Source organism: Melitaea cinxia, chromosome 2 (genome assembly GCF_905220565.1).
Source record: "Melitaea cinxia chromosome 2, ilMelCinx1.1, whole genome shotgun sequence".
Classification (NCBI taxonomy): Eukaryota; Metazoa; Arthropoda; class Insecta; order Lepidoptera; family Nymphalidae; genus Melitaea; species Melitaea cinxia.
The window spans coordinates 4424192-4449506 of NC_059395.1; the positions used below are offsets into that span (position 1 = coordinate 4424192).

Consider the following 25315-nt stretch of genomic DNA (forward strand, 5'->3'; position numbering starts at 1 on the left):
ACTCATACAAAATGAAAAATACGGGAAGCATTTACTGTTAAACCTCTTTATTTTTATACCGATGCATTAATATGCCATAAAATGCACAATTTTTTATAGATACAGATCAAAATATAACTAAAATATCATCCGAAGGCTTTTTTAAATACTATTATAGTAAAAAGAGTCGGTTAAAAACATATGATGTTGGACGTCAACGTTCGGGATGATAGCAAATAACGCGAGAACCACTTGACGAAAAAAGCGGTTTTTTGTTATGTCAGGACACTAACTATTAACTAAGAAGCCTGTTGGAAATGAAAGCTGAAACATTTTTCAATTTGTTACAATAAATACTTTTACGTTTCTATCATAATAATATGGAGATCAGAGCCATCTGTGATTATCTGCAAGAGCCAAATTGACTAATCAAACTTATTATCGTTGTATGGTCGATCATTACTTCCTAAACAGGAGGGCGTTGTTAGGTATAAGCCGCAAACCATAATTTTAAAGGAGGCGTGCACTTTTGAATTTTAAAAATATTTAAATCTATAACAAACAAATATTTAGTTCTTAAGTTGTAAATTTTAAATATGTATAATGTTTAATAAATTATTTTCAATAAAAAATAAATAAATAAATAAACAAACAACAAGTAAAACAAACAGCTAACAAGAATATATTTTGACACGATTTCACATTACTAGTTCAGCTACGAAAGATAATAATTTTATATACGTAGATATCGGTTTGGGATTTGGGAATATCATGTCTAAGAAAATCAAATAATTAAAACAGCATAGGACGTGGTCTAGTTCTGTCAGTAAATATTAGATTAGAATTAGAGGCTAATTTAATCCGCGTGTAATTAAGCTAGAAGTATTTTTGTTATTAAGTCAGTTATTTTGCAGGTAGGTACATTTGTATTGAGAATAAAGATGTTTGTTTTTGTCTGAGTGTTGTGCGGTCCTTGTGGGTCTCCCCATCGTGCCTCGGAGAGCAAATTAAGCTGTCGGTCCCAGTTTTTTTTTTTTTTTTTTTTTTTTACAAGTGATATACATCCACGGGCTTATGAACCCATGTCCTTTTTTTATTTTAAAAACATGCAAAAAAAATTTTTTTAATTTTTTTTTTAATTTCAAGATAGGCGTTACATAGCAACATCGATGTTCAAGTTAGACTATGTTTTTAATGTCTCCAAAAGAGACGTGAGTCCACCGACCGGTTCTTATTCTAATGTATGGTACAATTTCTGTTTTTTTTTTCTTTATTATTATTTGTCGGTCCCAGTTGTTATCATGTACACTTGATATTGATCGTTACTCATAGTATAGAGAATATATCCGCCACCCCGCATTGGAGCAGCGTGGTGGATTAAGTTCTAATTCTTCTCCTACATAGGAAAAGATGCCTATGCTCAGGAGTTGGGTATTACAAGCTGAAGTGTAAGCGTTAAACTAGTTTTTGAGAGTTTTCCTTTCCTTTAGATAAAAAAGTTTTGTTGTATTTTGTGAGATATGAAATCCAAAATATTGATAAAAAGTTCTTAAATTTGTGAACGGAAATAGACAGAAATTAATCTTATCTCTCAAGAAAAAGTGGAATATTGAAACTTAAAAAAAAACATGTTGCTAAGGCTTACATTTTTGCACGCAGGTCAATTGTTCATCTGTTTCCTTACTAGAATATAAAAATATACCCTACTTTCATCTTCAAGAAATAGTTTAAACGAAATTGCGTTATTCATATTCGCAATTCCGTATTATCATGTCAAGTTTTTTCTAAATTCTAAAAGGGACTTGAATATTTCTCTTACAGCTATTCTTTCTACTGATTAAATGCGGTTTTCGAGACAATGAAAGGTTCCCTCGGGGCTCACCGAGCTTCGATGTGGAAAATTCTAGGCCCTTTGTTAATCTGAACAAAGGTAGAAATACTTTTTTTTTTGTTTCAAACGAATAAAGAGGACGGTACGGTAACTGCGATTACACATGTTCTATAATAGATTCGGATGAATTTTTCATTTGTAAATTAGGAACAAACCCTGTGACGTAATTAACTAGACTAGTGGTCGCCCAATGGTCGAACGACCATAAATAATTTAAATTATAAATTTGAACACATATGTATTAGTTATTAGCTATTATGTTTGACATTCAGTAAAGAAAATATTAATCTATAGTCTATTATTAATCTATTCTCTGTGTGTCAAATACATGGTAGAGTGTGATATTTTTGATTTAATGTATTTTTATGCAAATGATATAGCTGATTTTTTTTTTATAAATATACATGGAAATAATATATTCATCATTCACCATTACAGCCTATACAGTCCACTGCTGCTCCTCCACGAGTTTACGCCAAAAATAGCGTGAACTCATGTGTTTTGCCCATAGTCACCACGCTGGGCAGGCGGGTTGGTGACCGCAGGGCTGGCTTTGTTGCACCGAAGACGTCTTCGGCCTGTGTATTTCAAAGCCAGCAGTTGGATGGCTATCCCGCCACCGGTCGGATTTATAAGTTCCAAGGTGGTAGTGGAACTGTGTTATCCCTTAGTCGCCTCTTACGACACCCACGGGAAGAGAGGGGGTGGCTATATTCTTTACTGCCGTAACCACACAGCTAACATACATAACTACATACATAACTACAAAATGTATACATACATAAGCATTAAAATAAATAAATAAACAAATGAAATACACTCAACGGCCTCCAGTAGGATTTATTCCCGTGTCGGGCATTCGGAAACACACAAGCTATCGAATGACCCAAACAAATGTTTGCTATGTGTAGGATCGAACTCGCGACAGCTCGCGTAATGTGTCGCGTCGTGACTGCTGCGCCAACGCGTCGTCTAAAATATACTTGAATAGAGTGTGTTTGCCATTACAATATAAAATATATTCTATGTTGAAAAATTTTACCAACGTGTGCATTTTTCATCGCCGTACGTGAAGTGTATTTTAAATACAATACTTGAAAACACATCGCTAGTTGTATATATTTCACATTCATTTCTTTTTGTTTTAAAACAATTCAATTCTAGGTGATCTTGATGACAAATTATATTCATATCAAGAATGTATATGTGTAAAAATAATTATAATATTAACCTGCGCGTTAACTTCTGAACGATTACACCAAATGAGATAATTCGTTTTTTTTTTTAATGTTCATTATCGTCAGAACAAGGTTTGCATAAACGGAAATTAAGAAAAAAATTATCGATATGTTTACGAAATGAAGTTCGCCGGGTCAGCTAGATTATGATGAAGTACCATAAACATTTTTACAATTGCCGGATAATTTATATAAATTTAAATTAAAAAGTGTTTAATAGTTAAAAACGATAAAGACGTGTTGTTTCGGTTTAGTGGAATTCTGTATTTCGTACAAGACTTGACTATATTTATAATATTCCAAAGTACTACGGAGTATTGAAAAGTTCCTTTCCGATTTTTCTCTACAGAATTTGTATTTCGAGTGAGTATTAGATTCATATTAATTAAAATAAATGTACTAAAGAATAATTAAAATTATAATTTGTAAGCTAACTATTCAATAGTGCTTTTGAAGACCACTTAAACAGTACACAATATGAAATAATTGATTAAATTTGACTTAATGATATTAAAATTATTCGAGGATATTCTATTTTAAATTTTAGAAGTGCATGCTTATAAATTGTTTTAATGTTGTCGTAATTGTAGTATTTAGTTTATTGTTAGATAAAACATATTATTGTTAGAGTACAATAAATCGATATTAAATTTAAATCTAAGGTTGTTAATGAATGAAGACATAAAAATGAAACATTCGACTCCCTCGTCACCGTCACGAAAAAAACCGACACCCTGAAGTTAAATAATCAATGAAGATCAAGACAGTTAATAACGTGAAGTTAGCTAGCCAATGAAGCATAATTTCTCACGTGTGTACATAAGTACACACACTTTTTTGTTTGTTTTCGAAATTTCAATATGAATATTTATTGTTATTATCAATTTAACCAATGAAAAATATTCGTTAGAAACATTGTTATAGTTTTGGAGTAAGATTTAAATTAATTAATTTTAACACTTCTCTAATGTCGTCTATTAAAACATAATATAAAATTTACCTATACTTAGTATTTTCTTATCGGAGGCCATCATCAGATCCTGGTTTCCTTATCACGGCACCACCCTTGGAATTCAATTTCATCTTTTTTTTTAAAAAGAAAACAAACTTAGAACATTTTATAAATTATGTCAATTTCCTGGTTATCATCTCTAAGAACCTGGTGGTAAAATTGGAATAGATATATTAGTTTTCAACTGTCCACAGACCTATGTTTAAGAGGGTGTATAAAAATATGTGATCCGAATCGGAGAGCGAATCGATATCACGTCTTGTCATCTAATGTGTTAGTGGTGTGAATTTTGTAACGTATTTTTGTTCCGAGTGTTTATGTAGGAGTAATTGTTTCGAGTTTACTAGTTTAGCAGTCTTTTATAGATAATCATAATCAAAAACAACTTTATTCGAATAGGCTTCAAAAGTATTTTCGAATGTCATTTTACAAATTAAAATTTCAAAGGGATTGTTCTATTTATAATTGTGTTTGCTCGCAAACGAAAAAAAAAACCAACTTCAATTACATCTACGAGTAATACAACATAGATCGACGAAAAAAATAGTCAAGTAACTATGCGTTATCAAAGATTACTCAAAAAGTAGTTATCAGATCTCGATAAAATTTATATGTGACTACATGATAAACATCAGCTTTCGAATACATTAAAAATTATCAAAATTGGTATACCCAGTAAAAAGTTATTGCGAATTTTTGAGAGTTTCCCTCGATTTCTTTGGGATCCCATCATCAGATCCTAGTTTCCTTATCATGGTACTAACCTAGGGATATCTCCTTTCCAACAAAAAAAAAAAAAGAATTATCAAAATCCGTACATCCAGTAGAAAGTTATGCGGTATAATACAACGTAGGTTGACGAAAAAAGCGTCAAGTAAAAACGCATTATTAGATATAACTCGAAAAGTAGTTGTTCAATCTCAAATAAATTTAAATGGGACCAATTGACACAACACCTTTCGATTAAAAAAAAATTTGTCGAAATCGGTCCACACGGTCAAAAGTTCTGATGTAACATACAAAAAAAAAAAAAAAAATACAGTTGAATTGAGAACCTCCTCCTTCTTTGGAAGTCGGTTAAAAAGTAAAGCTACCACCGTTTCGGAATGTAGATTCTGCAGTGAAGAATCGGCAACAAATCCCGCAGATACTTGCTTGAAAATAGTATATAAACTGTCTATAGATACTACATTTATTGCACACGTTTTTCGTGTTTATATAAAATATTATCAAGATCGAGAAAAAATATTTTTGAAGTGTAACTTTAGGCGCATGAGGGTAAATCTTTTACGGATGAAACGGCAACGTTTTGATGAAACGGCAACGTTTTTGTCGATGACGCTAGAACGTAAATCTAAAGCTTTAGATTTGTATAAATAAAAACGAGACTTAAAAATTGGTTTGCAAAATAAGTTTTAATTTTGACATGTGTACGTTTATGTACGCTCTTTTGTGTTTTGTTTTCTGTTGTATATAAGTAGATAGCAATGATTCGAGGACTAGTTATAATTTTTATGGGTATGTATTAATTGCTTTTTTATTTTTATTTGACTCGTTATTTAATGTAACTACAAAAAAATGTTCAAAGTATTAGGTATTTTGAAGTTTTGTGTGGTCGGTTGTTGTATGGACTAGTATATTTATAAATGTTCTAGCACATTGTATTACAGCTTATAACCCCCAAAATTAATTCAGTCAAACAAACAAACTCAGTCTTTTCCAAGAAGTATTTTAACTTTCTGATTTCTTAATGTTGTGTTTTAAAATTATATTACAAAAAATAGTGTTAAAAATCAAAACAAAAAATATCACAATAGAATTATCGTATCGGATATTAAAAATTCTATCATAATTGTTCTAACTTGCAGGCAATTTCCACGTCCTTCAAACGAATCCAATGACGTTATTATATGATTGAAATAATACAGTCAATGTCGCGACATAGCGAAGTCTTTTATTTTACTAAATACTGATAAGCAAGGTCACAGTGCAAGTGACATACCTTGTTGAATAATAAAAAACATGATTGCGAAGGTCGCTGTCAGTTCACGTGGACTAAATAAGTTTAGCTCGATTTGAAATATAAGAAATTACATAATTGTGTTTGCAGGCAAACGAAGAAAAACCGACTTCAATTATATCGACAAGTAATACAACGTAGGTAGACGAAAAAACAGTACAAGTAAATACGCATTATCAAAGATTACTCCAAAAGTTGTAATCAGATCTCGATGAAATTTAAATGTAACACGACAAACATCGGCTTTCGATTAAATAAAAATTCATCAAAATCGGTACACTCAGTAAAAAGTTATGCGGATTTTAGAGATTTTCCCTCGATTTCTCTGGGATCCCATCATCAGATCCTGGTTTCTTTATCATGGTACCAAACTAGGGATATCTCCTTTCCAACAAAAAAAGAATTATCAAAATCGGTTCATAAACGACGGAGTTATCCCTGAACAAGTTAGCAAGATTGAACCCCCCCCCCTTCACCACTATTCCATATTTTTATTCCGTGTGACTTACTTCATGATGATTCAAATTTTGTAAAAAATATCATAGATTATTTATTTCCAAAAAATATTAATTTTCATTTGATTTAAATATTAATTTGAAATTATCGATAAATAATATAATTATAAACAAATAAAGCCAATAAAATCGGCACTGACATTGACATAAAGTAAATGCTGAGACACTTTGTTTCAATAAATAGCACAAACTCTTATATACGAATAACCTATAGCTAACATACATAAATATTCCAATCACGGATGAGAAAGTTAAATCCCTATAGAAGACTTTCACTGCGAAGTTGAGTGTGTCCTTCATTTCAACATTTTTTCAAGTAATGTAAGTACATAATTAAGTTTTATGGAACGTTAAGGGCGCGCACGTGGCCTTTTTTCGAGTAAGCGCATCTATATTAAATGAACTCCATATATTTAGGTGGTCGCATTGGTACACGCGTCATTAAGCGAACAAGGTTGATTCCGTAAGTGTTCTGTAACATACTTTTGTATTTACTGAATTATTATTAATATGAAAAAGTAGTTGAAGAATTTTTAAAGTTCTTTACGCACGCTGACTTGGGGAGTAAGCTGGTGAATGCGTGACGAGAGCGTACATAACTAACTGTTCGTTCGTATATTACTATAGGAGTTGAAGAAGTTTTACTTCAGTCGTGTGATACTAGTTACTTCAGTCGTGTGGTAAAGCACACTAGTTTTTTTTTTTTTAATATTTATTTATTCACTAACCATATTATAGGAATACTATTTTCGTCTTCGTTTGTATTTTCTTTAGTCTAAATAAATAAAATTTAAATTAAATTTTACATATCTCCGAAATATTATAACTTACCCTTATGGTGGAAGTAAATGAATGAAATCAAAAATTTTATTCAAACTTTCAAAAGCACTTTCGAATCGTGACATTACAAAGTACGTATTAGCATTTAACAAATTACTCTGGTCAATTTAAGGCAACAACCGAATCGAAACCTAGATTTTGCTGAGAAGAACAAGTTAGAAAACGCTTATCTCACCAATCTTAAAGACAATAATATAAATGAAAATTTAATACAAAAAGGTTTTTTAATAAATGTGTTAATAAATGTGTATACTCGCAAACGAAAAAAAAAAAACAAAAACAAAATCGATAACTTTTTACTGGGTGTATCGATTTTAATGAATAATTTTTTAATCAAAAGCTGGTAATTGTTCTGTATTTAAATTTGATCGAGATCACACTAGTATTTTTTAAGCTATCTCTAAGCATTTAATATTTTTTTCTACCTACATTTGATTACTTGCTTATGTAAAGTGAAGTTGTTTTATTTTTCGTTTGCGGGCTAACGCATTTTTTACATGTGATTATATTCTATAGGACTTAAGTTCTTAACGTTCGTCGAGTAAGGTGAAGGACGTCAGTGTTTTCATATATCACTCGCATCAAGGACACCACGCCCTTTGTTTGAAACGCTCTTGATATTTGAATCGGATTTATCTTTCCAGCCTTATCTTTTTAGTGTTCATATAAAACCTTTTTGAAGGTTTTCATCATCGTTACTTGGCATTAATGTTGAATGTAATAGTATAAAGCTAAATCTTAGTATAAGAAATTGGAATATTATTATTCATATGATTCTATCTAATTTTATTTGGTATTATACTAACTTATATATAAAAGTGCCCTAAAATTTAGGAATTTATATATCAAATAATAAATAATAATACAACAATTAATCATTTAATTGCAAGAAATGTAGTTTTACAGTTGATACATACACGGTATTTGAGACATTTCACCTATGATAGACAAGTAAATGCATATTATATTAAGATAAATTACGATTTAAAAATTAACAATATTAAATAAATCAACCAATCATTACCAATAAAAACCTTTTTCTAAAACTCTTATTAAATCTTTTGGCTTTAACATACAGTTCAGTTTAATAAGTAACGTACTAAAACAAGCTACTATATCAATCGAATCATATAAAATACTAAACAAAATCGAGTGTCTTTAGACCACACGATTGAAGCAAAACTTACGAAACGTCTACCTCTTTCTATCTTCACTAATTTATATCGCTCTCAACTTCCGTTCGCCTCGCCCGATCACTCTTTTCAAGCGTCAAGTGTACGTAAAGAAGTTTTACTACATAAATTTAAAACTATTTCTCAAAATGGGCAGTAAGTATATGGCAGAATGCAGAACTAGAGCAAATTTTTGGGAGTAGAAAAATCGCAGGATGAAAAAGAAGGGAAATTATTGATTCTTTCACTCACAGTTAGAAATTAATGGCATCTTTTACCGCAATTACAGAACTTCATTATTTATCGTTTGATTTACTTTAATCAAACGAGAAATCATGAAGTTCGTTTATTAAATCGGCAGTGAAAATGCATTCACCAATCAGAGGGAAAGAAAAAAAAAAACCGACAAACATTCCAAAAGTTCTAGAAAGTAAGTTCGCAAAAAAAAGTCCGGAAGCAAACAAAACTGAGTTCAGTTTCGCCGCGGAGAGCTCTCGACGTTGCCCGGACAAATTGCACTCCACGGAGAAATATACGGGGATTTATTCGGAATAAAAACGCACTTTGGAATTATCTTTTTTTCAACTTGTCATATGCGTGACAATACAGTTATCTTAATGTGATCTTAATTTAATATAATTATTGTTTGTTTTTTATTATTTACAACGTACTATTGAAGATTATTTTTATAATTTTTAAATTACCGCACATTTCAATAGCACTTGCATCGAGTGTTGATGATTCATGTCACTAAATCATAGTGTAATGTTATAATCACATTAACTCTGTTATGTAATAAAAACTTAATTGTAAAATTTATTTATAATATTTTGCAAGGTTTAATTTTTGTGTCTTTTTAAGAGTCACATTTAAATTATATTCACAAGAATTTGTTCTTTATATCGACGGTCACTATTTCATAATTTTCAAAGTATCGCATATAATCGATTAATATAATCGAATAATAAATCGATTTTTAAACGATTTCAAAATTTTATTTAAATGACATGTACTTTTATACCAATTGACTAATTCGACCAAAAAAAATTATAATATCAAATATTCTCTGCGAAATTTTATGACCTATTTTTCAACACTTTTATGTACACATGTCTAAATTTCTTATGCTATGTTTGTTTTTGTGAGCACAATTTTTTCCACTCTTATAAAAATTTTATCCAATGTATTTTTATTTATTTTAGAAAAACGAGAAAAGATTTCTTTTACTACAGTAATATTTTACACATAGTAATATTAAAATATACGGACAAAAGTACTATGATATTTATTTCGCCTTGTCGTTAGTCTTAGATCACGTTATGACGCGATGCGACGCGGTACGATGCGAAATGTTTTGACGTAATGCAATCAATACTCCTTGCACGACGTTCCACGAGTTAGCATGGAGTGTAGGACAACATCGCAAAGAGTTTTAATATGTGTATTTACTTCATATTACAGTTCTGTTCAACGTTTGCGAAAACATATAAGACCACATAATATTAAACTATTTTTAAGACTTTGCTAAATACCTTTCACTATTGTCATTTTTTATGGTGGTAATAAGAATACATTCGGTTTCTGTGACACTTATAATATCAAAATTTAGTTTTCCCCTCTTAGTTCCGAACGCCTGATTTCGACGATTTTTAACCGACGTCAAAAAAGGAGGAGGTTACTCAATTCGACCGTATATATATATTTTTTTATGTATGTTCGGGGATAACTCGGGACGGGATTATGAACCGATTTTGATAATTCTGTTTTTAGGAAACCAGGATCTGATGATGGGATCCCAGATAAATCGAGGGAAACTCTCGAAAATTCGCATAACTTTTTACTGGGTGTACCGATTTTAATGATTTTTAATTTAATCGAAAGTTGATGTTTATCACGTGGTCACATTTAAATTTCATCGAGATCTGATTACAAATTTTGGAGTAATCTTTGGTAATGCGTATTTACTTGACTGTTTTTTCGTCTACCTACGTTGTATTACTTGTCGATATAATTGAAATCGGTTTTTCTTCGTTTGCCTGCAAACACAATAATGGTTGCTCCATCTCATTCTGTAAAAATAACTTATATTAAAAATATTGACTATTTCGCTCGGTGATAACGTAGCATTTACCTGGTGAAAATATTCTTGAAATTAGTCCCGTAATTTTGAGTTCATCAATTACAAATCAATAGAAAAAAAGAATCTTGTGGTTTTATAAAACCACGATGCAAGTGAAACTTTAGTGAATAAAAACATTTACAGATCAAAACACACAAATGCCACGGAACATTTGCGATATGCGACATGCGAAAGATGAACGAAAAATTTTAGGGCGATAGAATAAAATTTTCGCTGTAAAAATTACAAAAAAATCATACCTTTTCTCTTTGATAACATTAGTTTAATCATAAACTAAATATTAAAAAAAAAACAGAAGAATAAATAAATAGTTTATTGTAATTATAAAAACAGTGTTGTGGAGCTGTCGTATCTACCACGTGAATATCAGTGAGCTTTATACTAACATCTGCTGTGTGGTTACGGCAGTAAAGAATATAGCCACCCACTCTCTTCCCGTGGGTGTCGTAAGAGGCGACTAGGGGGTACCACACTTCCACTACTACCTTGGAACTTAAAAGGCCGGCCAATGGCGGGATAACCATTCAACTACTGGCTTTGAGATACACATGCCGAAGACGGGCAGCAGCGTCTTCGGTGTGACAAAGCCAGCTCTGCGGTCACCAACCCGTCTGCCCAGCGTGGTGACTATGGGCAAAACACATGAGTCCACGTTATTTTTGGCGTGAACTTGTCTAGGCCTACGTCCAGCAGTGGACTGTGATAGGCTGAAGTGATAATACTACCATATTTTTTCTTATAATGGCGTTAGGCAGTGCAATAATTGTAATGCATTTTACAATTTTCCTCTATGTCAAGAACAATCTCAATAATGTTTCGAAACACTGTAGATTGTGGGCCATCTCCAACTCTATCTTAAAAGCCATGTCTGAAAATAAGTATAGCTTGTTGAATGTGGGTCATAAGTGACTATGAATTGATTACTTTATATTATAAGTTCACTAGTAAATCCTTCTCCTACATGGAGAAACACGCCTAAGTCCAGTAATTACTGGTTGTTACTGGCTGAATCAACTAAATATTTAAATTATATAAATTATGTTTATGTACTAAATTGAACCAGTCTTTAACGTCACGGTAGGTTCCTTTTATATTATTTAGCAATTAGGCAAAGATCTATTATTTACTAGCTGACCCGGCGAACTTCGTATCGCCTAACACAAACTTTATCGTATGGTATTAAAGTTCAAATTGACTTTTAAGTATTATCACAAATCTTTTGTATGGGAGTATAGAAAGTGTTGTTTTTAGACTTTTTCAGGAAATTTAAATTTTTTTTTTTAGAATTTTTCTCTCCGTAAGAACCATCCTCGTACTTCAAGGAATATTTAAAAAAAAAGAATTAGCGAAATCGGTCCAACCGTTCTCGAGTTTTGCGCTTAGCAACACATTCAGCGACTCATTTTTATATTATAGATTTGTTTTAAAAACTAGTATACCCGTTCAAAGCATGAAAAAAAATATTTTCTTTATATTTTTGTTAAAATATTTTCTGTTTACTCTTCACCCTTTTGGCTTCTATGTTTAGCCCTACTCCACTAAAAAGCTCTTTACATTTGAAAAGATGACCGGGCAGATTAAACCGCAAATCGCGCTAAAAATACAGAACACGTAGAGTAACTTGTAGACTGATTAAAAGTATCGTTTTCACCTCATTTCTTTACTTTTACCTCTGTATATGTAATTAATTTACACTACTATTACAGATACTTTTACTTATGTTTAATTTAATGTGAATTTAAAATATTCTTGCTAATATTACTAATTATATAAAGTAATTAACATAATTTACAATTATTATATGTACAGGATATTACTATGGTTACTTATTTTATGCAAGATATTACTAAATTTGTACTAAAACACAGTTTATAAATATATTATTTTCATAAGAGCAAAGAGGTATAAAGGTGTAGTTATTATTATAAGATATTTCTACGAGACCATCCGAAAGGGAACATTTAGAAATTAATTGAGGTAGACGTACAATGTTCCATATGAAAAGAAAAAATAATAATCGCTGAAATGTACAAATGTATGCGCATGTCTTCTGAACGACTGCGCCATAATTTTATATATTTTTTTGTGTGTTATGTGTGTCTGGACAGTGTTCGTATTAAGAAAATCGATATATAAAAAAAAAGTGGTGGTATTTTGCCGGGACAGCTAAAACAAAATATGTTAGAACTACAATTAGCCTATCTGATTGGTTAGAGACAAATAGTCCGTAAAAAGTTTATAAATTTAGTAGTGTAGTAATATTATTGTTCATGTGTATACATGCATGCTTTTACAAATACATCCATGCTTAGAACAGCACTAACTTCAGTTGCAGGTAAAGCCTTGTTTCAGTGTCAAGTCTCTCTCACGTTGAATCGCCTCTCATGGGACACACGCAACGTTTGTACAACTTCACTTTGAGAGCAACCTTGATGTCACCATGCCTTTGTGAACACTTGTAATTTGAATGGATTATAAAGACCATTGATTACGGAGTTATACTTCGTTTAAGAACTCTCGCTCGGTTAGTGATAAGAGCTTTGGAGCCCTTTATTGTTCCGTTTTGTTCTTTTTTGTACTGTAGGGATTTGTAGTCTTATGTGTGTTTGTGTGTATGAGTGAATATGTAGGCGTATTGTGTGTTTTTTATATTTATTTAAAATTAACATCCAGGGCTCAAAACGCCCATGCCTTTTGTTAAACATGCATTAGAATACCACGGGCGATTTCTCATTAAAAAGTACAAATTGACAGTCATGTGACTGCCTAGTAAAATTAGGACGTGGTCCAACGCTGATGGCTTTTTTTACCTTTCAATAATTATTTGATGAAAACAGTATATACAACATTCCTTCATTCAAAACATATTATTATTTTTACTATCTATATATACACTTATTTGCTAGTTATCATATATGTACACTTATGTTTTACTTACAATATACACTTAACTTATGTAACTGTTAGTAAGGTTTACTTTTTTAAATATATTATTATTATTATTTTTAAATTAAATGTATACATACATTCACACTCACACATACACATATACATTTCATTACATTACACACTTACATAAACACGCCCATATAAAGGGTATATGCCTCTTTCCCCATGCAGGAGAAGGATCAAAGCTTAATGTTGTAACTAAAGCTATATTCATAAGGCAAAAAAAAGTATAATACCGAATATATTCGTTAGATTTACTCTTGTATTGCACGTATGTGGTGGATTCAATCTTCAAGCACTTAGTTGATTGGCTGCAGGTCAACAGCAAACGGAACATAAACTTGAGTGAGCTTAAGTGTTGTTTTGTTGAAAAGGTTGAACGTGCTCCACTAGGAGTCCAATTTTCTTTTAGTTCTTTCCAATTTATATATCTTCCTGTCTTCTTTCGTCATGAGTTTAGATTCTTGTTAGATAAAAATACAACGATGATTATTGCATTTATTCTATTTGTGTATTAGTCGTTCCGAGATAGGTTCCGAGATTTATCTAATAAAAATTTTCAAATTCATTTAATACTTTTATGTAAAGAAATTACATCGCTTTCCTCCAGAGTTCAGATGTAAGGGGTATTATACACTTTTTTATTTTACTTTTTATTCAACCGTCAAAATTTATAACAATTTATTATAACTGTAATTTTAACGTTTTTGTGTGTATATTGTTTTAGGTGGTCCACTGGAGAATGTGAAGTGTTGTACTCACTAGCTGCTCATGCGTCGCCAGCAATGGTCATGGTGTTCACGAGATAGTGTCAGGTAAAACCAATTTATACGTTTCATTTACAGTTATACTTAATTATTCTTAACATAATATACGGCCATCCGCTTCTAAAGTAAGCAACTTAATGCTTGTTATATAGTTAACAGCCGACTGGTATAGCTAAAAAAAAAATTGCCGACAAATACGCATAGAAGCAGTACATATATAAATAATAAACCTAGACTCAGGCGGGAACTGAACCCACAACCCCTAGAACAGAAAGCAGGGTCATTATAAACTGCGCCAAAGGGCGAGTCAATTATCAAAAATAATTTTAAATTATATATTTAGCAATGTATCAAAATAAGAGTGTTGTGATTTTCAACATTATATTATTATGTATTTTTTAAACAGAGAAGAATTTTGAGAATCATGTAACATGTAAGTACTAGTAATGGTATTATTACCATTATTATTATAAATAAATTCGTCAAAGTTACGAGTAGAAAAAGCACCAGAGTTAACAAAATATGTTAACATTTATGAAAAATTGTGCTACTCGTAGAATATTTTTGATATTAATCTAGGGGCGTGACGTGGCTTTTGTCAACTTCATTAAAACGGGCTTACTTACGCAAATATATCTTATATAAATAAAAATGAATGTTGCTAAGCGCAAACCACGAGAATGGCTCGACCAATCCGGCTAATTAATTTTTTTGTACGTTCCTTAAGGCCCACGGAAGGTTTTAATGTTCATCATCATCATTCCAGCCTATACAGTCCACTGCTGGACATAGGCCCTCACAAGCTTACGCCAAAAATAACGTGAACTCATGTGTTTTGCCCATAGTCACCACGCTGGGCAGGCGGGTTGGTGACCGCAGTACTGGCTTTGTCGCACCGAAGACGCTGCTGCCCGTCTTCGGCCTGTGTATTTCAAAGCCAGCAGTTGGATGGTTATCCCGCCACCGGTCGGTTTTTTAAGTTCCAAGGTGGTAGCGGAACTGTGTTATCCCTTAGTCGCCTCTTACGACACCCACGGGAAGAGATGGGGTGGCTATATTCTTTAATACCGTAGCCACACGTTTTTTTAAGGTTTTAATACTAAAGAAAAAAAAATACCATTAACTTTTGACAGAACAAATTCTGTCTGGGCGGCTAGTTATAAATAACAATGAAGATCGTTCTAATATAACGTACTTTGAGATTACTACGTTAAAATAAATTACTCTTTTTACCAACATACAAATTAAAACCATATTGCAATCAGTGCCAAAATGCGCAAAAATAATAATATAAAAAACTAAAGAGTATAAATAAACGAGATTTCGTAACCCTGTATCGTGATATTTGCTGTAGAAAGCGTTGCGCGAGATTGCGGCAGATGAGTGAGTAGAAAAATATAATTACGTCGTTTGTATGTGCCGGCACGGAGTCAGGCGTGCGGCGACTTTATGGGCGAGAATAGGGACGTGCGGCATTTCTATCGATAACTTTTGTTGAAGAACTTTATTTTCTCATCAGAATAACAATTTACTTCACAGACATAACGAAACAATTACAATTACAATGAAGGTAAAATGTGACTTTAGATTCACAATCCACAAATAAATGCCGGTGGGTCAAAAAATAAAAATAATGTTACTAATAATAATAAAGTTAACAAAACATGAAAGAAAATTAAACACCTTGTGGTACAAACATTCATATAACATGACCGATATTGGTAATATATACTTAGTATACTTGTAAACTTGCTGTTGCTGTAACAAAATTTGGAGAGTTTGAAAAGTAGTTTGAATGAAAATAAATATTTAAGTGTTATTAAGGTCGTATATAAAGTAAGGTTGCAGGCAATATAAAGTCGCACTACTACCGATAATAATAAAAATAAATGTTGTCAAAACGGCGAATTTGTATTTTCTTTTATAGGATAACATATAAGGTAATATGATAATTTCTACTCTAACGAAATCACTGTTAATATTGTAACTAGTGTACATGTATGTGAACTTCGTATAGTCAATGTATTTAAACATTACATTTTTACATCTTTTAAATAATAAGAATAATTATGTAGAAGTTACTATAACTATGTCACATTTAAATAAATAACAAAATGTATACTTTATACTCAATGCCCCCTAGTAGAATATTATCTTGTGTCGGAAAGCCGGGAACACACAATACACAAGCACAAAGTATATATTTTGTAAGTAAACACACCTTAAACAATTTGTTTATTTGATACTGCAAGTTTATACACTACTGAAACACGTATTAAAAGTGAAAACATTATCATAATAATTATGATAGTATACTCTTTATTGTACACAATAACAATCAATACAATAACATACTACAAATTAAGAACAGTGTACAGAGACTAAAAAGTTATAGTAGTAAAGAATATAGCCACTCTCTCTCTCTACCCGTGGGTGTCGTAAGAGGCGACTAAGGGATAACACAGTTCCACTACCACCTTCGAACTTAAAAAGCCGACCGATGGCGGGATAGCCATCCAACTGCTGGCTTTGAAATACATAGGCCGAAGATGGGCAGCAGCGACTTCGGTACGACAATGGCTGCCATGCGGTCACAAATCCGCCTGCACTGCGTGGTGACTATGGGCAACAAACATGAGTTTATGCGATTTTTGGTGCGAGTTTGTGGAGGCCTATGTTCAGCAGTGGACTGCGATAGGCTGATGTTTGTACAAAGGCGGTCTTATCGCTAGAAGAGCGATCTCTTCCAGACAACCTTTGGGCATATAGGACACGGCAAGTGAAAGCTGTAGGGAAGTGTAGAAAGAGAAGTGACGAATAGTGTCACCTAGGACGATATAAATTATAAATAGCTCTTATTTATCTGACTTTCGATTAGAAAAGTTCTAAAGAGATCTAGTGATAAGTCTACCTTTGCCGTTGACCGTACATGCAATTTTCTGTATATTATTTTTTAATGTAATAAATATCGATATTCCTTTCCAGTCACTAGTACTTAGATTCTTTTCACTCGAGTTGCGCTGCCGCATGAAATGCTAAAGATGAGAGTCACATTTTTATAGCGAAATTAACTGAGAACATAAAAGTTATATGCGACGAACTTTAATTATGGCTATAATGCAGATTGAATTAATACAGTAAAAAAACTTACTTTGAGTTAAAAAAAATATGTAAAAATATTTTTATGATATTAATTATTCATTTTCATGTTGAATTATATCGCATATATATGATTAATGAAATATGTACTATTTTTGTCGTTAGTTTTCGAATTACCGTTATATAGATACTATCACAAGCACCGTGGTCACAGATTCATGGTCAGTTTTAAGCAACAATGATAAAAATGTTAAGTATACCGTTTTACATACATATAAAATACATTACATAATATGTAAAGAATAATACTTAACTGGTAAATTGGTACAACCGCTCTGGCGCAGTGGTGCGTGTAAGCGCCTAAGCACCGACGCTACGCGGTTTCGAATGAAATACCGGGATGGATATTTGTATTTGCACAAATTTTGTTTCCTTTTTGAATCGATCGTATATAATATTATATATACTCGTTGTTTTACACACATATCAACGTACAATAAAAATCACAAATGTCTGAATAATCTTCAATTTAGTTCATTGCAGCCCACTGCTGGATATAGGCCTCTCCAAGTTCGCGCCAGATATCCCAGTTTTCCGAAATTCTCATCCAGCCACACCGGAAATCTTACGTAGGTCGTCGATTCAGCGGGCCGGAGAACTTCCCTCACTGCGTTTGCCAAGACGCGGTCTCCACTCCAGGACACGTCTGCTCTAACGGCCATCGGTCCTGCGACACAGATGACCAGTCCTCTGCCACTTCAACTTGCTAATTCTGTGGGCTGTGGCGGTTACTTTCGTTCTCTCGCGGATAGTCTCATTGTATAACCTATACGAGTATAAACATTTATCGTGCATGGAGGTCGAACCTGTGACCGTTAGCACATTAGTCAGTTTCTGTTAACACCAAAGTCATCAACGAGCTATAATCTATCCAATGAGAAGAAAATAAGGTTTTTTTTAAAAGATCTAATTTTGGGGATTTGTTTTCATATTATTATTTATGATAAAATATTGACAGACGGCTTACAGTGAAAATCTATAATACTCGTGTAGTAAGTAAGCATCACTAGCTTGTTCTAGAAAAATCAAATATTTCTCAATGTTCGGAAAATTGGAAGAGTTATTTTATATTTTTCATTTTTACTCTTCGTTTCGATAGCGTATATTCTTGGTCTCTCGTAATAAGTTCCCTTAGGATATAAATCGACCATAAATATCATTTCGAGACCTCCTTTAGCCCGCGGTGCCGGTGATGTAATCCATTTTTAACAATACGCTCCACATGATGTTACCCGCGTTGCGGTAGAGCCTAAAGTTTCTCTGCCGTTAGTAGAAACCTGACATTTTTTATTTATTTATGCATAAAAAAGATATCTAGCATATTGTTTTCTAATGTTTACGCGAATTTTACTCATTTAAATGAAACAACTTTTTCGGATTTTATCGCGGTTTATTAACTTTTTAGATTCCATCACTACAACCATCCAAATCCAAACATCTAAATTTCAATAGAGAAGATGGCTGGCTATTACCACCTGCTTGGGATCCCATTATTAATATAATTAAATCAAAAACCTAGCATAATAAACCACAGATTGAAGACTCAGTTAGCACATTCTGCGTAGATAGGACTAAATAAAATATTGATGTATGTCAGGTAGTTTCGAATAACTTTGCAACGTTAGGACGTCTGACACCTCAGTCCTCCCGTAACCATGGTTGCTGTAAAGTATCCGAAACGTCGGGAATCAAAAAAGTTAATAAACCGCGATAAAATCCGAAAAAGTTGCTTCATTTAAATAAAACTAAGATTACAGTGAACCCAATGCGTTAGTTAAGTTGTTCACAAATTCTACGTCTATCTACAGATTTGTATGAAAATAACATTAAAATTTAACAAATTATTTAAATATTTTAATAAAATAAATTAAAAACAATAATAATAATTTCAAGTCTAACTAATTAAATAAACGGTCGATTTTTGATACGATATTAAAAATTGTTTAGAATTTCCCAATGTGTGGGTAACACAAAAATAAATCGTACGAATTATAGAAGGTATATCTTTAGCCAACATCTCGTTTTTTATTATTAAACGGTTTTATTTAGCTCACCCCGTTTGTTTTATTTTTTATTCTTGGGTCAAATTTAGTAATTCGAATTTCACCCTCTTCCGATTAATCTGAAATTTTGTACACACTTTGGATTTTGGTGACAATACAATTATGTTTATTCATTATCATTATAAATTCAAGATGGCCGCCGCTGCAAAATGGCGGATAATTTATGTTTTATTAATCCCATCAATATGGATATCAAATGAAAGGGCTCAACAAGCAGAATACAATATACTATAAAAAATTGAAATCCAAGATGGCGGCCGCTACAAAATGGCGGATAACGTAGGTTTTATCAATCCCATCAATATGGGTATCAAATGAAAGGGCTCAACAAGCAGAATACAATATACTATAAAAAATTGAAATACAAGATGGCGGCCGCTACAAAATGGCGGATAACGTAGGTTTTATCGATCCCATCAATATGGGTATCAAATGAAAGTGCTCAACCAGTATAATCAATGTACTATATAAAATTAAAATCCAAGATGGCGGCCTCTACAAAATGGCGGATAACTTAGGTTTTATCAATCCCATCAACATGGGTATCAAATGAAAGGTCTCAACAAGTAGAATACAATTTACTATGCAAAATTGAAATCTAAGCTGGCCGCCGCTACCAAATGTCTGATAACAATTTTTTATCAATCCCACCAATATGGGTATCAAATAAAAGGGCTTGACAAGAAGAATACAGTGCACTATACAACCTCAATATTTAAGATGGGCCTTGCAATAATGAAGCACTAAATGAATTAAACAGAATGCAAAATAAAAACTAAAAACTAGAAAATAAAAATAGGTAAAAAAACTTTTTAAGTTAAACGGTTTTATGTTAAACATACATTGCAATGTTTAAGATAAATGTACTAAAAACCAAAAAATAATAAAATAGATACAGTCGTGGGAATTATAAACATATGCATAGACTAGACTAAAATATAACCGTGGGGCACGTCAATTGTCTACAAATTATCGACTTAATGTGCGATAGAAGAATCGTTTAATTCGTCGTTAAAATAGGCAGTTGGCCCGCAGACGGTGAGGAAATTACTTACTATTTTCTTGCTCATGGAAATTCCAATAGTTATACACTCCATGTAAATAAAAGAGATGTTTCAACTAGTTTATCGTTGGACATTCACACTGCTGGCTGGCGAGGAATCGTTTCACTGCTCGTAGTTTGTCTTTAATCGACAAAACATATGATAAAAGTACTACTCGCTCACCACTATGAAACCCTAAAACTCGCTTATAATCGAGCTTGCTAGCTTGTTTCCACATTCTAGCCCTACTTATCACACGTCCATCGTTGTCGGTTGAACAACTGCCTAATTATAGTGTAACATTACAAAACAAACATTTTAATCAACGATTGTAGACAATTGACGTGCCCCACGGTTATATTTTAGTCTAGTCTATGCATATGTTTATAATTCCCACGACTGTATCTATTTTATTATTTTTTGGTTTTTAGTACATTTATCTTAAACATTGCAATGTATGTTTAACATAAAACCGTTTAACTTAAAAAGTTTTTTTACCTATTTTTATTTTTTCCCTATTTAAAAATAGATGTTAACCTATATCTGAAGTTCGTAAGACTTCACTCCGGTAATTGGTTATTAAATGCGATCTTTCGTGAAATTGCAGTTCAAGAGTGATACGTGTCTCCTAAGTAACTAACTTTAAATCACAATAATATAGTTAATAAGTAAGTTTTAAAGTTTTATATATTTGAATGTGAATTTGAGTGGATTTAGTATTTTAATTGTATTATGAAAAGTTACGCTAATTCTTGGTTTATTAAGTGCTTGTGATGCTGGCAAAATGTGATGGTTGCATTCGCGTTAATTTGTTACTAAGATAAGACTATAGATATATAATACTGTTTTCAAGCAAGTTCCTGTTGGTGAAAAAAGAAGGTAATTCGAGGGTAGGTCGGTAAAGCGATTGCAATATTCCTGGTGTTGCAGGCGTCTGTAGGCCACGGTATCCACTTACTGTTAGGAAACAGTAAGCTTGTTTGTCTAGAGTAGTTTAAAAAACGTTATCTTAGGTTATTGATACGTCAGATGGCGAATGGTAGCGCGACCCCATCTCGCCCCGCCCAAGCGGATGACTGCTCACACGAGATCGTTTTTGATCAGTAAAAGTCTGACATAACCTCTCTGGGAGGATTTCTCCACGTAAAAAAAAGGTTATTGATGACTATTATGAACTACTATTTTATCGATTGAAATCCAAGCGTCTTGCATCTTGCGATAATAATTAATATTCTGTACTTGATTCTGCAATTGTATTTTTAAACGACTTCAAAAAGATGAGGTTCTCAATTCGATTGGATTTTTTCGTATGTATGTTACCTCTTTTTTGCTTTGGTAGACCGATTTCCATGAATCTTTTTTTAAATTGAAAGACGGTGCTTGTCATGTAGTCTCATTTAAAATTAGTCGAGATCTGACAAGCATTTTTTCTTACTTATCTGTAATAATGTGTATTACTGGACAATTTAATTGAAGTGTGTTTATATTTTGTTTGCGAGCAAACACAATTTAAAATAAAATAAAATAAATTTCAAAGTGAACTGTTGTTTTCCCTCTTGTATCGTTTTTCTCTATTAGTTAAATACATATTTATATTTACTATCTATATTATTTATAATTATATTTAACTTTGTACTGGTCTCTTCTAAACCGGTGAAATATAGATGAAGGTGTATGATACTCATTTTTTATGTTGCAGTTTTTTTAACTATTAAAAGGACTTAGTTCTAAAAAGATGTTATATGCAATTTGTTTAGTTTTATATTTTTAATTTAATAAAAATAATAAAAAAATTGTATATAATATACACGTTTTTAATTTTACAATGTTTTGAATTTAATTATATCTACGCTAGTTTAAAAAAAATTAAAATTGGTTCATATCGGCTAAGATAGCGTGTAACATAAACACAAAAAATCGAAGAGTAGATTAGATCGACAAACAGCCGAATTAAAAACATCTCCATTTTTTGAAGTTGGTCAAAATAGTGACTAAGCTTCTGTGTATCGTCTGTAAAATAAATTGCCTTTAATCTATTTTTGTAGAAAATAAATCAGGTTGCAAATATATCAAGCTATTTAAAATTCTAGTAAAAAAATCACCATCAATCCATAAGAAAGCGCCGACCGCATATCTTCAATCAGGCGCCTATCCGCTTAACAATCAGTATTACCCCAATTAAAGCCCAAGGTCAGGGTAGGCAGGGTAGGCTTGATATGGACTGTCGCAGTGCCACTCAAGCTTGCTTGAATTGCAAATGTCTGCCCACCTTTGACCTTCTGGCACGTGACCGCGCGATATCGCGAGTATCACCACGAGTTTTAAGTTGGAATCGAATTTATTTTAGCGTTCTACATTTAAAAATGGATTTAAAAATATCTTCAAAAAAACAAATATGGAAGCAGCATAAATTTAAAACTATTATTATGATTTTATTATCAAATATTGCCATTTATGGTATAATTTTTGTCCTCCACATGTGGTCCTGTGATGATCCATAAAAAGTCTAATCACTTCATCGTTCTCTTCAGCCTGTAATATCCCACAGCTGGACATAGGTCTCTATCCCCATGGAAGAGAAGGATTAAAGTTTAATCTACCACGCTGCTGCGTTGGCGCAGCGGTCATAGCACTGGTTGTTGCGCTGGCAGTCGTAAACGAATTTTGATAAATATTTGTGTAAATATATATACATATATTGCACATTGAATGTATGTCCATTTTTTAGTAGTTATTTTTTTAGTATAAAATTTTATGTAAAAAAAAAAATCCAAAAATATTCATATGTATAACCGATGATTTGTATAGTTTAATGGTATATTTTTATAATCTTAATATATATAAATTACGCGTCACGTTGTTTGTCCGCAATGGACTCCTAAACTCCTTAACCGACTTTAATCAAATTTGCACACCGTGTGCAGTTCGATCCAACTTGAAAAATAGGCTATATTTTATTTTGATATTAATAATTATTATATTCCGCCGCGCCGCGTTGGCGTAACGGTTACAGCCATGGATTGTATCTGTTGCGCTGGCAGTTGCGGGTTCGATCCCTGCACACGACAAACATTTGTATTGACCATACAGGTGTTTGCCGTGGTCTGGGTGTTTGTGTAGTCTTTGTGGGTCTCCCCACCGTGCCTCGGAGAGCACGTTAAGCCGTCGGTCCCGGTTGTTATCATGTACACCTGATAGCGATCGTCGCTCATAGTAGGGAATATATCCGCCAACCCTTATTAGAGCAGCGTGGCGGATTAAGCTCTGATCCTTCTCCTACATGGGGAAAGAGGCCTATGCCCAGTAGTGAGATATTACAGGCGGAAGCGAATTATTATATTCACAAAAAAAAAATAAGGCAGTACGAAGGTCGCCAGGGTTCTCAAATGTATATTTAATTAGATTCCAAGTTTATCGACTACAATGTTTTTGATTCAACTTCCGATATCTCATAAATTAGCGTCCCAACATTTCTCGTAATTAGATCAAAGTTTTTACAGAGGTCTTGATGATAATGTAGCTTTTATTCATAAGAATATCATTAAAAGGCGAATGGCAACATTCATATGCAGTCACAAACACTAATTACCTTAAAACGCATACTCTTTTTCGATTCACAGGTAATAAAGAGTATTGTAGCTTTGTCCAGCTTTGTATCAAAGAAATACAAAGCCTTTTCACGTTTCGTAGTTCTAATTAGTTTCTTGTCTGATTCCGAGTATACTTTTGAATTTATTTTTTAGAAGCTTAATTACTTTCTGAGATATAAAAGTAATACATATGTTGCTTTTAAAGTACTTCGTTTATACTATTTAATTACATAGACTTTATTTCGTACACCTTTTTAAAGTTATACTTCATTTGGCGCGTTAGGGAAAAATGATGAGAGTACATTTTTATGATGCTCGTGCACACCGTCACAAAAAACCGACGTTCTGAAGTTAGCTAGTCAACGAAGAAGAAGTTAGCAACGTGAAGTTAGCTAGCCAATGAAGTAAAGCTTCTTACGTGCGTACATAAGTACACACGCACGTTTTTTTGTCAATATTTCTATGTAAATCTATTTTGGCATACGATAAAAAGTATTTTAATATAGAAGTTGATAAAGTTCAGGGACAAGCGATATAAAACAAATATTCAAAAAAAAAAAAAAAATGAAACCAATTCAACATTTTGAAAATAAAGCTGGTAGGTTTTTTTACTAAATAAGGTACGAAAAGTAATGATATCTAAACCTTGTTATATACCGTTAACTTAATAAATTAAGTTCGTATACGTTGTGAAGACGTGGTGAGTTATTAGTGTCCCCTAAGTGCCTGGAAGCTATGCGTCGTTTGTACTCTCAGGTAAATACGGTACACTCGAAAAAATATAGAGTCAATTTAGTACCAATCTCTATCAGTTTTAAAGTTAGTTCGAAATGCACCAATGTAGCTGTAAGGTTGAGTGGTGGTGAGTGCTTTTAGTAATAATCCCCCCACCTTTTTTTACAATTTACAGTATTGTATTGTTAGCATTTAAAATTTT

General features: G+C 32.5%; 1 protein-coding gene across 1 annotated transcript in view; it reads left to right on the forward strand.

The window, feature by feature from the left end:
- LOC123663189 (acetylcholinesterase-like) overlaps positions 1–25315 on the forward strand; it is a 55362-nt gene that overhangs the window by 24254 nt on the left and 5793 nt on the right. The window contains exon 2 of the mRNA XM_045597889.1: positions 14484–14571. The gene's annotated coding sequence lies outside the window, so the exon portion shown is untranslated. The remainder of the gene's footprint in view (positions 1–14483; positions 14572–25315) is intronic.